The sequence below is a fragment of the Eubalaena glacialis genome, chromosome 14 (assembly GCF_028564815.1).
Source record: "Eubalaena glacialis isolate mEubGla1 chromosome 14, mEubGla1.1.hap2.+ XY, whole genome shotgun sequence".
NCBI lineage: Eukaryota > Metazoa > Chordata > Mammalia > Artiodactyla > Balaenidae > Eubalaena > Eubalaena glacialis.
The window spans coordinates 54,695,772-54,707,954 of record NC_083729.1 but is presented as its reverse complement, the minus strand read 5'-3'; the positions used below and the strand labels follow the sequence as shown (position 1 = coordinate 54,707,954).

At 37.6% G+C, this 12,183-nt stretch overlaps 1 protein-coding gene across 4 annotated transcripts in view; it reads left to right on the top strand.

Moving 5' to 3' along the window:
- The window catches only part of WDPCP (WD repeat containing planar cell polarity effector), a 548,844-nt gene that overhangs the window by 104,658 nt on the left and 432,003 nt on the right, over nucleotides 1-12,183 (top strand). For 3 of the 4 annotated variants that reach the window (XM_061211055.1, XM_061211053.1, XM_061211057.1), the window contains exon 1: nucleotides 1-425. The exons of the other annotated variant lie outside the window; for it this stretch is intronic. The gene's annotated coding sequence lies outside the window, so the exon portion shown is untranslated. The remainder of the gene's footprint in view (nucleotides 426-12,183) is intronic. 4 annotated transcript variants of the gene reach the window in all.

The window sequence follows — 12,183 nt, the reverse complement described above, 5'->3', positions numbered from 1 at the left end:
ACAGAGCCCTTAGCTCCAGCGCTTTCCCGTGCGCTGCTAAGACTTTATCGTCCCCTCAAGGGTAAACGTGGGAGGTAAAGAGACCTTCCGCTGCGTGAAGCCGGTTCGACCCGGAAACAAAATCTTTTTAAAAACTATTCACAGTCTGCGGGGGCGGGAGGAATTGAAGTGTCGAGAAGACTGGACGGCTTCGCAGGTTGCTAAGCGACGAGGTGGGAGAGCGCGCGCACGCACTAGCCGCTGAGGAGTACCTGAAGGATCCGTGACGCTGCAGCTCCGACACCTGGGCGACCGAGCGAACGCGTCGCGTCCTCACGGGTCCGTCTTCACCGCCCCGGTAGTGTCCAGTGACGCGGTGAGGGGTTTGAAGGGACGCCCCCTCAGAGGCGGCCGGGGGCCCCACATCTTACCCACTCCGGAGGCAGGTGAGTCCCCGCCCGAGGCTAGGGTCTTTTAACCTTAGGGTCCGGTGTGCGGTTGTGCGCCGTCCCGCGTTGCCTTTATCGACCCAGGTGCTGATCTTCTGCGCGGATGCCCGCGAGCTCGCCGGTCCCTCTCTGCGCGCATAGTGTTCGGGCAACAGTGTTCTGGAGGGCGTAGTGCCCTGAAGTTCGCGCCACCTCCCCGCAGTAAGATACAGCTTTTTTCAAGTTAAGTGAAAAATATTGAGCTCCTGCTTTGTGGGAAATGAGCCCCTCCCTTCCTGGAGTTCACAGTCTAACTTTTTCTCTAAGTCTTCCGTGAATGTTGACACTTTTGTCCGTTCTTTTTTGGAAACTGGATGCTCTTTAAACCATCTTGACCTTTAAATTATGCCAAACCTGCATTTCTAAAGAAAGCGTGGCAGCTGAATGGGAGACACTGGTTGTTTCAGTTAGTCTCAGCTGGTAAAATAACTTAACGAGGTTCTCGTTTAAAATTAGTGCTGCCCAGGAAAATTGTTGTGCTCTCTGAAACCTTGTTTCATGTGGATATTGAGGAAGATGTGATGATCTGGAATAGCATATGTGTAATGAAATGAAAGAAATATCTATATTAGAAAACATTGGTGTACCTTCTGGTTACACTGGTGATTGAATGCCAAGTGGTATCTTTCAGTTTTTCTCTTCAGTTTTGGAGGGTTTGCTATTGTGTGAAAGAAATAGAACCTTACTTTCCAACTTGATCTGTCAATAGCATTTATGATAGCTTAATGGCTCTCAACATATTTCCTGGTTTTCCTGTATGTCACGGGTTGCCCCTTCTCAGTGTTCTTTGCAAGTACTTTTCCACCTCTGACCTCTTAACCTTGGCGTGCCTGTATTCTTCTGTCTACACTTAATCCCTTAGTGATGTAATTCATGAGTTGCATAGTTTCAAAATGCCACTTCTATGTCAAAAACTCCCAAATTTGTGTCTCGTCCTGAATTCCAAACTCCTGTGTCTAACTACTTTCTCGTTATTTCTCTTTAGAAAACTTGAGTTTCTAATATGCATCGTTTCCACTATTTTACAGTGTTTTCTACTGAGCAATTGTATGTAGAAGTAAAACACCACACCCGTTGGTACAGATAATATGACCTGTAATTTCTCCAGTTCTAAGATGTTCATTATGGATGCTGGGATTATGAGATTTCAGATGGTAGAGTAGTGAAGAGTATGGACTGGTTAGATGAAGACTGGTGTGATAAATTGGCCAGGAGGACATAGAGCAAGGATTTTAGGATGTGGCATTCTGCTAGGCTCTGGGGATTCAGAAATTAATAATACACAACTGCTGCCTTTTTAGAGCCCCCAGTTTAGCAGGGAACACAGATATGTAAACCCATAATGACAACATGGTGTGACCTGGTTAGTAATAGTTAGGTAACAAGTTAGTAACTCTGGGCTGCCACAGTTTCACAAAGGAGGTGCTGTCTGATTGAGGACAAATGGATGTTTCTGCCAGGCAGCTAGGGTAGGAGGAGGTAGAACCACTTTGCAGTGTTGCAGGTAGTGTTTTGGGTTGACATTCAACAATTTGCAAACGTACATGTGTTAAGTCCCTGATTTTTTTATAACTAAGGCTTTGGAATTGCATTGTCATGTGGCTATTACATTTAAATTAATAATAAATTAAATAAAATTAGTGCACAAGGGTTCCCTTTTCTCTGTATCCTCACCAACACTTGTTATTTGTTGTCTTCTTGATAACAGCCATTCGTACAGGTGTGAGGTGGTGTCTCCTTGTGGTTTTGATTTGCATTTCCTTGATGATTAGTGATATTGCGCATCTTTTCATGTGTCTTTTGGCCATCTGTACATCTTCTTTGGAAAAATTTCAATTCAGGTCCTCTGTCCATTTTGTAATTGAGTTGTTTGGGTTTGTTTTTTTGATGTTGAGTTATATGAGTTCTTTATATATTTTGGATATTAACCCCTTATTGGATATATTGTTTGCAAATATCTTCTCCCATTTAGTAAGCTTCCTTTTTGTGTTGTTGATGGTTTCCTTTGCTGTGCAAAAGCTTTTTAGTTGATGTAGTCTCATTTGTTTGTTTTTGTTTCCCTTGCATGAGGAGGCTTAACCAAAAAATATTGCTAAGCACTGTTGGTGAGATTGTAAATTGGTGCAGCCACTATGGAAAACAGTATGGAGTTTCTTTAAAAAATTAAAAATAGAACTGCCATATGATCCAGCAATTTCACTTCTGGGCATTTACCCAAAGAAAACAGAAAAACCAATTCAAAAAGATATATGCCCTCCAATGTTCATTGCAGCATTATTTACAATAGCCAAGATATAAAAGCAACCTAAAGATCCACTGATAGACTAATGGGTAAGGAAGATGTGGTATATGAATATTACTCAGACATAAAAAAAAAGAGAAATCTTGCCATTTTTGTCAACATGGATAGATCTAGAGAGTGTTATGCTAAGTGCAGTAAGTCAGAGAAAGACAAATACCACATGCTCTCAATTATATATAGAATGTAAAAACGCAAAACAAATGAAACGAAACAGACTTATAGATAACAGAGAACAAACAGGTGGTTGCCAGAAGGGAAGGGATAGAGGAGTGGATGAAATAGGTGTAGGGGATTAAGATGTACAGACCTACAGTTATATAATAAATAAGCCATGGGGATGTAATATACAGCATTAGGAATATGGTCAATAATATCGTAATACCTTTGTATGGAGACAGATGGTTACTAGACTCATCATGATGATCACTTCATAATGTATGCAAATATCAAATCACTTTGTAGTATACCTGAAACTAACATATGTCAACTCTATGTCAATAAAAATTAATTTAAAAATACAGTTTCTCAGTCACACTGGCTACATTTCAAGTGCTCAATAGCCACATGTAATAGAATAGCAAACATTTTCATTATCGCAGAAAGTTCTGTTGCATGGCTGCCAGAACTTAGTGGAAGCAAGACGTCATCTAGAGCAGGAGCAGCTGCAGCATATCTTTGGGGAGGCATTTCTTTTGCCCCTGGGTACCTTATTGAGTGCATTGAATCATGTAGAGCAGGAGCAGCTGCAGCATATCTTTGTGGAGGCATTTCTTTTGCCCATGGGTACCCTATGGAGTGCATCACTGTCTGTGATACTGACTACACAGGAAGAGTCCTGTGTGAGGCAAGAAAGAAACCCAATTCTTGTCTTAACCATTGCTGATTTATTCTGGAAGAACTCACATTAACAGTTTTGGTGTGCAAAGTTTACAAACAATGCATTGTCCTAGATCTTGAATGAAACTTAACATCTGCAGCCCCGCATCCTCAGGAGGGCATAGGAAAGCATAGTCATCGCCTGAGTGACACCGAACAACATTTGTCTTCTGCTCTCTACTGTTCTGGAATACCTATGTCCCACCACATTCTAAATAGGTGGAAGAGCATGTGCCACTTGTTGAAGCTTGAAGTAGAATGGTAGGTTCAGACCCTACCAATAATGGGGGTGAGGAGAGAAAGGAGCTCAGTTGGAATGTCTGTATATTTTAATGTGTGCAACAGGTCCATATTCGTATGTGCTTTTTATGAATCATCATAATATATGTTTTATTTGGATATATGTGCCCTCTCTGATGTTATCTCTATTATGAGTTCTTAAATATCTAGCTGCTTTTATACTTTATAATATTTTCAGTTTGGATTAAACGAAAATGCTTTTTGTAAGTCAAATTTTATGATTTTTGTCATTCCTAAGGAAGGAGAGAGAGTTGTCACTGGAGAATAGCCTAAGGGTGCTTTAAATGTATTGGTGGGTGGAGAAAATAATGGGTATTAATTTTATTATTTGGTCAATTCACTACTCAGCTTAACAAAGAATATTACCAACCCCTTCCCGGAGATAATGTGTTGACACACACATACTCATTCTTGTGTGTATAGGTGTATTTTGCGATAATAAAAAGTCACGAGTTATTAAATAAATAATAAATAATAAAGTTATTAAATAATAATAAATCAATTAATGTTTTCTCTTATCCCCTACTAACTAGAGATTATGAAAACTTGTCTCATGTCACTGCTAATGGCTTTACATGTAAAAAATACTGCTGTATAAGCACAGACATACCTATATTTTCTCCTAAATGTCCCAAGACAGATGTAATTATGCCCACTGTTTAAAAAAATTAAGATATATGAAAAGACTCTGAAATGGATCAATTTATGATTAATAAGAGGTGGGGAAGAATGGGTAAGAGCTAGACTTTGGATAGTAAGTAGAAGTATGGGGCAGGAACAGGAGAGTAGGGGGAAAAAAAGCAATTGAGTATGAAGAACTAACACCTTGAAATGAAGGTTAAAGGGGAGGAAAAAAAAATCTCAGCAAACGTTCATTTGCATTATACACCTTTACTTTAGCGAGCTTACTTGCTATTGCTCAAATATGTCCTTCAGTATTCTGCCATTTTCACTGTGTGCTTTTTCTCACCTGGAATCTCAGCCTCCATTTATGCCTGTTAAAATCCATTCCACCAGGCCCTCTCCAAATGCTTTGGCCTATATGAAGCCTTTCTTCCCCGCCCTCCACTTTTAAAAACTATTACAAAAAATTACAAACAAACAAAATGAAGAGACAGTATAATTTTCTTAGTCCATCATCCAACTTCAACAATTGTTAACATTTTGCCAATCTCTTAAAATATATCTCCCTGTTTCCTCCCTCCCCCAACATTGTCAAACATACAGAAAATCTGTACAGTGAATATCCTTGAGAGTAGTCTGAGTTCAGTCAGGAGAGACAACTATACAGGTTATTTGAAAATTTAATATGATGAATTGTTAACTAGAACAAGGAGGGGTGGTTAACTGTTAGAAGAGGTAAAAGAGCTCTGCTTCTAAGGGTCCCAGAAGTAGCAGTTGTGAAAGAGCAGCACCTACTATTGATACTAGGATGAGGAAGAAAGACTGGGAGAGGGCCCTTCTTCCCAAAACTCGGATGCAGGCCTCTTCAAAAAGGGCATACCTACCATGGCCACAGGGCCTGAGGCCACAGCTGGACCTGTCTCCTCATCAGTGCTCTTGGGGCTTCACACTAATTAATAATAATAATAGAGAACTGGAATCCAGAAGGGAAGTGTTTCTCAGCTGCTGTAGTGACCTGATAGGGCCCTCTCTAAAGCTGGCGAAGGCGAAGTGTTTAGAGGGTCTAGTTCCATTGTCATAAAGCAGGGCAAAGAAAGGTAGATTTAATGCTGAGAGATAGTAGATTGATAACTGGCACACCTATATAGTACCTAGCGCCTAATTTCTATAATTGTTAAGCATTTTGCTTTGTTTACTTTATCGTGTATCTGCACACCTGTCGATCCACATGAATTCTTTTTTGATTCTTCAGCCTGATCGCTCTTTGTTTTTGTTTTTTTTAAGATGGATTTTAAAAAAATTGTTACATTTATTTATTTATGGCTGCGTTGGGTCTTCGTTGCTGTGCGCGGGCTTTCTCTAGTTGCGGTGAGCCGGGGCTACACTTCCTTGCGGTTCGTGGGCTTCTCATTACGATGGCTTCTCTTTGTTGCAGAGCATGGGCTCTAGGCGCGCAGGCTCAGTAGTTGTGGCTCATGGGCTCTAAAGCGCAGGCTCAGTAGTTATGGCGCACGGGCTTAGTTGCTCCGCGGCATGTGGGATCTTCCTGGAACAGGGCTCGAACCCGTGTCCCCTGCATTGGCAGGCGCATTCTTAACCACTGCGCCAGCGCGGAATTCCCCGCTCCTTGTTTTAAATTCTGAATTTAAAAATTACCCACAAAACTAATCTGTGGTGGGGGGAAAAAAAAATCACTAACAGTGGTTCCTTCTAGAGCAGCGGTCCCCAATTTTTTTGGCACCAGCGACCGGTTTCGTGGAAGACAGTTTTTCCACGGACGGGGGTGGGCATAGTATGGTTCCCGCGGTAATGCGAGTGATGGGGAGAGGCAGATGAAGCTTCGCTTGCTCGCCTGCCGCTCACCTCCTGCTGTGTGGCCCAGTTCCTAACAGGCCGCGGACCAGTACCCGTCCTCGGCCCGGGGGTTGGGGACCCGTGCTCCAGAGGTGGGAATTGGGGTGGGGATTGACTGGGAATGAGCATGAAAGAACTTTCTGGCTAAGAGTAATGGTGTGTATCTTTATAGGAGTTTGCATTACAGAGGTATAAGCTTTTGTAAAAATCTGCAAATGATATAAGATTTATGCATTTCATATTTGTGAATTTTTTCTAAAAACATCTCTAAAAATTATTAAACTCTAGTTAATGATAGTATTTAGGGGTGAAACATACTTATGCCTGCAACTTTCTTTGAAATGCATTAAAAATATAAGATGGATTAATGATGTATAGAAGGATGAATAGTTAGTCCATAAAAAACCAAAATATAGATAAAGCAAATATAGTAATGTGAGAAAATACCATATAGTAAAATGTTAATTGTAGAATTTTTGTGGTGTTCACTGTACATTGCTTTCAACTTTTCTGTATCAGTTATTAGACTGAAATTTCCTTGAGTTCAGAGACTGTGTCTTATACATCTGTAAATGCCTCATGGAACACAACATATTTTCCTCACAATGGCAACGAGCAGAATGGCTTTAAAATTGCCATTGTGGAGTTGGGAGACTAATCTTGGCTTAATGAACCTAAGCAGTTTCAAACTTTTCTAGCTAAACAGAAATTTTGTAAATGCAAATTATATTGGAAAATGATTGGAAGAAGTTGTGAAATACTGAACATATCAGAAATTTCCCAGATGTAATTTGACACTTTAATAAAAATTTATATATTATCAATTTTTTGGTAAATAGCTTATTATTAATTTGTTTACCAAATCATTTAGCAAAATTATCAGGCTTAAGCTATAGATAGAATTAAGAACAGTTTAGATTATAAAATGTATATTTAAAATTATCTTTTGTTCCAATATGATATATTTATAGTCTAGTATGCTTGGTTTGCCTGGGGAATATGGTTGGTTCCATCTAAATGGAACAAATGAGAACTGTAGATGGAGGCCCAGAGAATGGGCATATATTACTCTTACTGGTTTCATAACCTTTCTGCAGGTCTTAGAATTTATGTTGCAAAGTGTTCATTGTAAAGATAGGAAGTTGCAGACGGTCCCCAAAAGTTGGGATTGACTGGGTAAGGATGGCCCTCTACAGCATTGCTTCTAAATCTAAGGCCTTTGCTCCTTTTTAGTTGAACATTTCAGTGCCTTAGTTCCCAAGTCTAGTTTTGTAATACCCACCCATATTTGATCAAGTTTAATTTGAAAGAATTGTGGCACATAAGGAATTTAGTTACTTATATGTTCAATTTAATATATAGCCCCTGGAAATGAATCAAGTTTTCATGACTTACAGCTGGGATTTGTCATGTGATGTCTTCCTTGGTTTGTCTAGTTCATATAAGAAGGACTCAAAATTAAGGGAGGTGTTATTTTTCTAGGCCCTCATAAATTTAATCATATTGTTTTACATTTAACTGAAAGCATATATATGTATGCATATACATATATGTAGTGAACATTTATAATATTACATACATAATTTAATCCTGAGGTAGAATGAGTAGATATTATCCTCATTTTACAGTTTAGAAAACTCAGTTTCAAAGGTTGTGACTTGTCTGAGGTCTTCTTGCCATGTTTAGAAAACTAAGATCTTACTAATATTAAAAAAAAAACAAAACCCTACATATTCCATCACCTATTTAAAAATTAACATCTAAAATATATCATGTTTACACAGTTGTAAAGGTTGTAATTTCCGATGTATTATAAATATTGAATTTTTAACCAGAACTGTTATATCATTCTTCAAAAAATATACAGTGTAATCTAAATATTCATCTGCCATCATCTATTTAAAAAATAGGTAGCTCTCTCTTTGACAGTCAAAAGTTGAGTTTTCGGGCTTCCCTGGTGGCGCAGTGGTTAAGAATCTGCCTGCCAATTCAGGGCACACGGGTTCGAGCCCTGGTCTGGGAAGATCCCACATGCCGCGGAGCGACTAAGCCCGTGAGCCACAACTACTGAGCCTGCGCGTCTGGAGCCTGTGCTCCGCAACGGGAGAGGCCGTGACAGTGAGAGGCCCGCGCACCGCGATGAAGAGTGGCCCCCACTCGCCACAACTGGAGAAAGCCCTCGCACAGAAATGAAGACCCAACACAGCCAAAAATAAATATAAATAAATAAAAAAACAAAAACTAAAAAAACTAAAAAAAAAAAAAAAAGTTGAGTTTTCTATACATCCTTAATGTCAAACTTCCAGTACACTCTCCTGACATAATTTTATCTTACTTTATTATATTTTAATGCTAAAATGTCTTTTCATGATCCCAGTGTCATCATACTTCTTTATCAAAAATATAAATATAAAGTGAAAGTAATTTTTTGTTTTTTTCAATCTGCCACTTATGGCTTTAAGTGTAATAAACTTTATCATTACAATTCTTAGTAGCATACAGTTTATCAAAACAAATGTTATGAATTTTAGATAATTATTAAATATTAAAAGTAAAATTTTAATGGAAATGTATCTGTTAATGGATGGGACTTTTTCTGCTCTGATTAGTTTATGTATATGTGGATGAGTATTAGTTAGAATGAGACTGGATTGAGTTTCAAATTTATTTGTATTTTCCAGAGTTATAGATGTATGTGTTTAGAAACCATATTCACATAAATAAGAAGGTGGGAGTTCTTTGGACTCCTTCCATGTCATTCGCAAAACAAAATCACATGGTAGCCTATATCAGAACTTGTTTTCAATGATGTGTTAACCGGTTAACTCATTCAGGCTGTTATTCAATTTGGCTGAAAGCAAACAATTGAAAACCACCTGACTTGCAAAAGGATTTACTACCTGTTAGTCTTTCAAAGCTTTATTAAGATTTTGCCTCTCTCATTTCGAGTTACCTTAATTAATTCAATATGTTCTGAAAGTGTTAGGAAAAATTGAAATATTATTTCAGTATCCCCTTCCTAAAACAATATTTTAAATCATATGCTTTTATCTTTTCACCTGCTTTAAATATGTTTTTGTCAGCATCTTGAGGTGGCTTATTTGCTGATTGAATTTTCAGTTTTGGATAAAATACTGCCATATAATCTAATTGTGAAACCAGTCAGTCAAATAAGGTTGACTTAGTTTTCAGAAAAAGTATGACTTCATTTTTAAATTAAATTAATGCAGTAACATTCGATTTTGAGGAATATTATTAAAAAAACAGAAATAAATTATGGAATGCATTTGAAAGAGAGGTTACTAAAACAAAGTCAAGATTAAAATGATGCAGTGATAGTAAAATATAAATGTTTAAAATATCATGAAAATCATAATGCTATTTCGCATTGCTTCATTTATAATAAAGTGATATAAAGTGGGCTTAAAACGATAAGTGATTTATGAAGTAAGGAGTATGATAAAAGGAATGGTATTCCTTCAGTAAACTTCTTACGATTCACAAACTTTTCCTATGTATTTAATGAAGGAAGAAAGTGATTTGCTAAAAGTGAGTTGGCACAGATGTAGAGAACAAACGTATGGACACCAAGGGGGGAAAGTGTGTGGGGGGGATGGGTAGTGGTGGTGGTGGGATGAATTGGGAGATTGGGATTGACATATATACATCAATATGTATAAAATTGATAACTAATAACCTGTATAAAAAAATAAAATTCAAAAAAAAGTGAGTTGGTCTGGTAAATAGCAGATAATTTTACATTTGTTAATAGAAAGTAGAAAATAACGTTTTCTGAGATCAAGCTTGACCATAATTGGAATAAATTATTTCATTATGCAATTTGCTGAAAAAAAAAAATGTGGCTTGCATTAAATTCCTTACTAAACATTGGGCATAGAGTGCCTGGATGGATCTAGTGGGATAGCACACAGCATGCTCCCTCTGGCTCTCCCCATTTCCCCCCTCTCTTTCTGAGGAGCAAAACAACATCTCCTTTTCTCATATAGAGTAGGTGTGCATTTTCCCCAAAATCTGATTTCTCGGAGTCTTACCGTTCACCTTGAACACTTATTTAAAATTTCTATGATTCTACTAAATGAATTCTTCTCACTGCTAAGAGAAAAAGGTTTTTCCCTGTTGTTGTTCTTAAAATCTCATGATTTCTGTCCTTGATTTACAGAGAATTTTAGAAGGAAGAGCTTTCAAAACCAGAATTCTCACTGCAGTCTTATAGCAGGATAGGACATTCCCATACTCCAGGAAGGCTACAAACATATGCCCCCGTCCCCACTCCCAGATGCACGCAATCAAAGCTGCCTGTTTGGTAGTTCACAGGCCTTGTTCTCTTTAGAGTGAATTCCCCTTGTTAATCAGATGAAGGAATGCATCGGTACTGATTAGTTTATAAGCTACATTTCACAGGTAATATAATACGTTGGAAGAGAGGATTTTTGGTCAGGTGGGAGTTATCAGCACGTTTCCAGTTATACTACTAATAAGGTTGTCTTCTCTGCCTTGGAGAAGCATCTCTGGTAATAACTAATGTCTAGTGGCACGATTTGTCATTGCAATTTCATTGTCAGTTTGAATCTCCAGGTGGTTTCTGAATTCGTTGTAAACATTCATTTTGTTAAGTCAACAAACAATAGAGCATTGAACTGTTATGCTAGATTTGGAGATGTTCTTAACATTTTTTCCCCAGCTTAGCATTTTTAAGGTAATGTTTAATTCAAATTACAGAAAATACTTGAAATACCATTCTAACAACTTCCGACAGAGCTATTAAAGGAGCGTTCAGTTTCAAATCCCTAAAATTGAATGTTGGCTCTTTACACTGCTGGTGTTTTGGAGCTTACAAGATTTTATACTTTTACAGTATGAAATTATTTAACCTCCTGTTAATTTTATCTATCGCGTATATAAAATTGGTATGCATCTAGTTAAAAATCATTCATTTTGATGTTTTCTTTAATGAAATACAATTAAGCTTTAAGGCTTTTTTATGTAACAGTTTTGTAATCTGATTCCCTTTCATTGAAACTAGCAAAGTAATATTTGGAGAGTAATCTGATGTGCCCTTACTGTTGGTTTAGGTATCTGCTCATTTAGAAATATGTGCTTTACATATAGCATCCATGTAATTAATAAACAGCATGTTAGATAATAGTGTGATTAAAAACAGCATCATTTAAGAAGCGAGGTTAAGACATGAAATAAGTCAGAGACCAAATTATTACAAATATGTTTTTTTTTTTTTTTACTGTGGTAAGGTACACATAACATAAAATTTACTATCTTAATCATTTTTAAGTGCACAGTTCAGTGGTATTAAATATCGTCATATTGTTGTGCAGTCATCACCATCATCCCCATAACAATTTTCATCTTGTAAAACTGAAACTCTATACCTATTAAATAACTCAACATTCTCCCTTCCCCCCAGTCCCTGGCAACCACCATTACAATTTCTGTCTTTATGATTTTGACTACTCTAAATACCTCATGTAAGTGGAATCATACAGTATTTGTCTTTTTGAGACTGGTTTATTTCATTCAGCATAATGTCCTCAAGTTTCAACCATGTTGTAACATATTGCAGAATTAACTTTTTTAGGGCAGAATAATATTCCATTGTATGTATATGCCATATGCCGCATTTTGCTTATCCATTCATCAGTATATGGACACTTGGGTTACTTCCCCGTTTCAGCTGTTGCAAATAATGCTGCTATGAACATGGGTGTACAAATATCCCTTTGA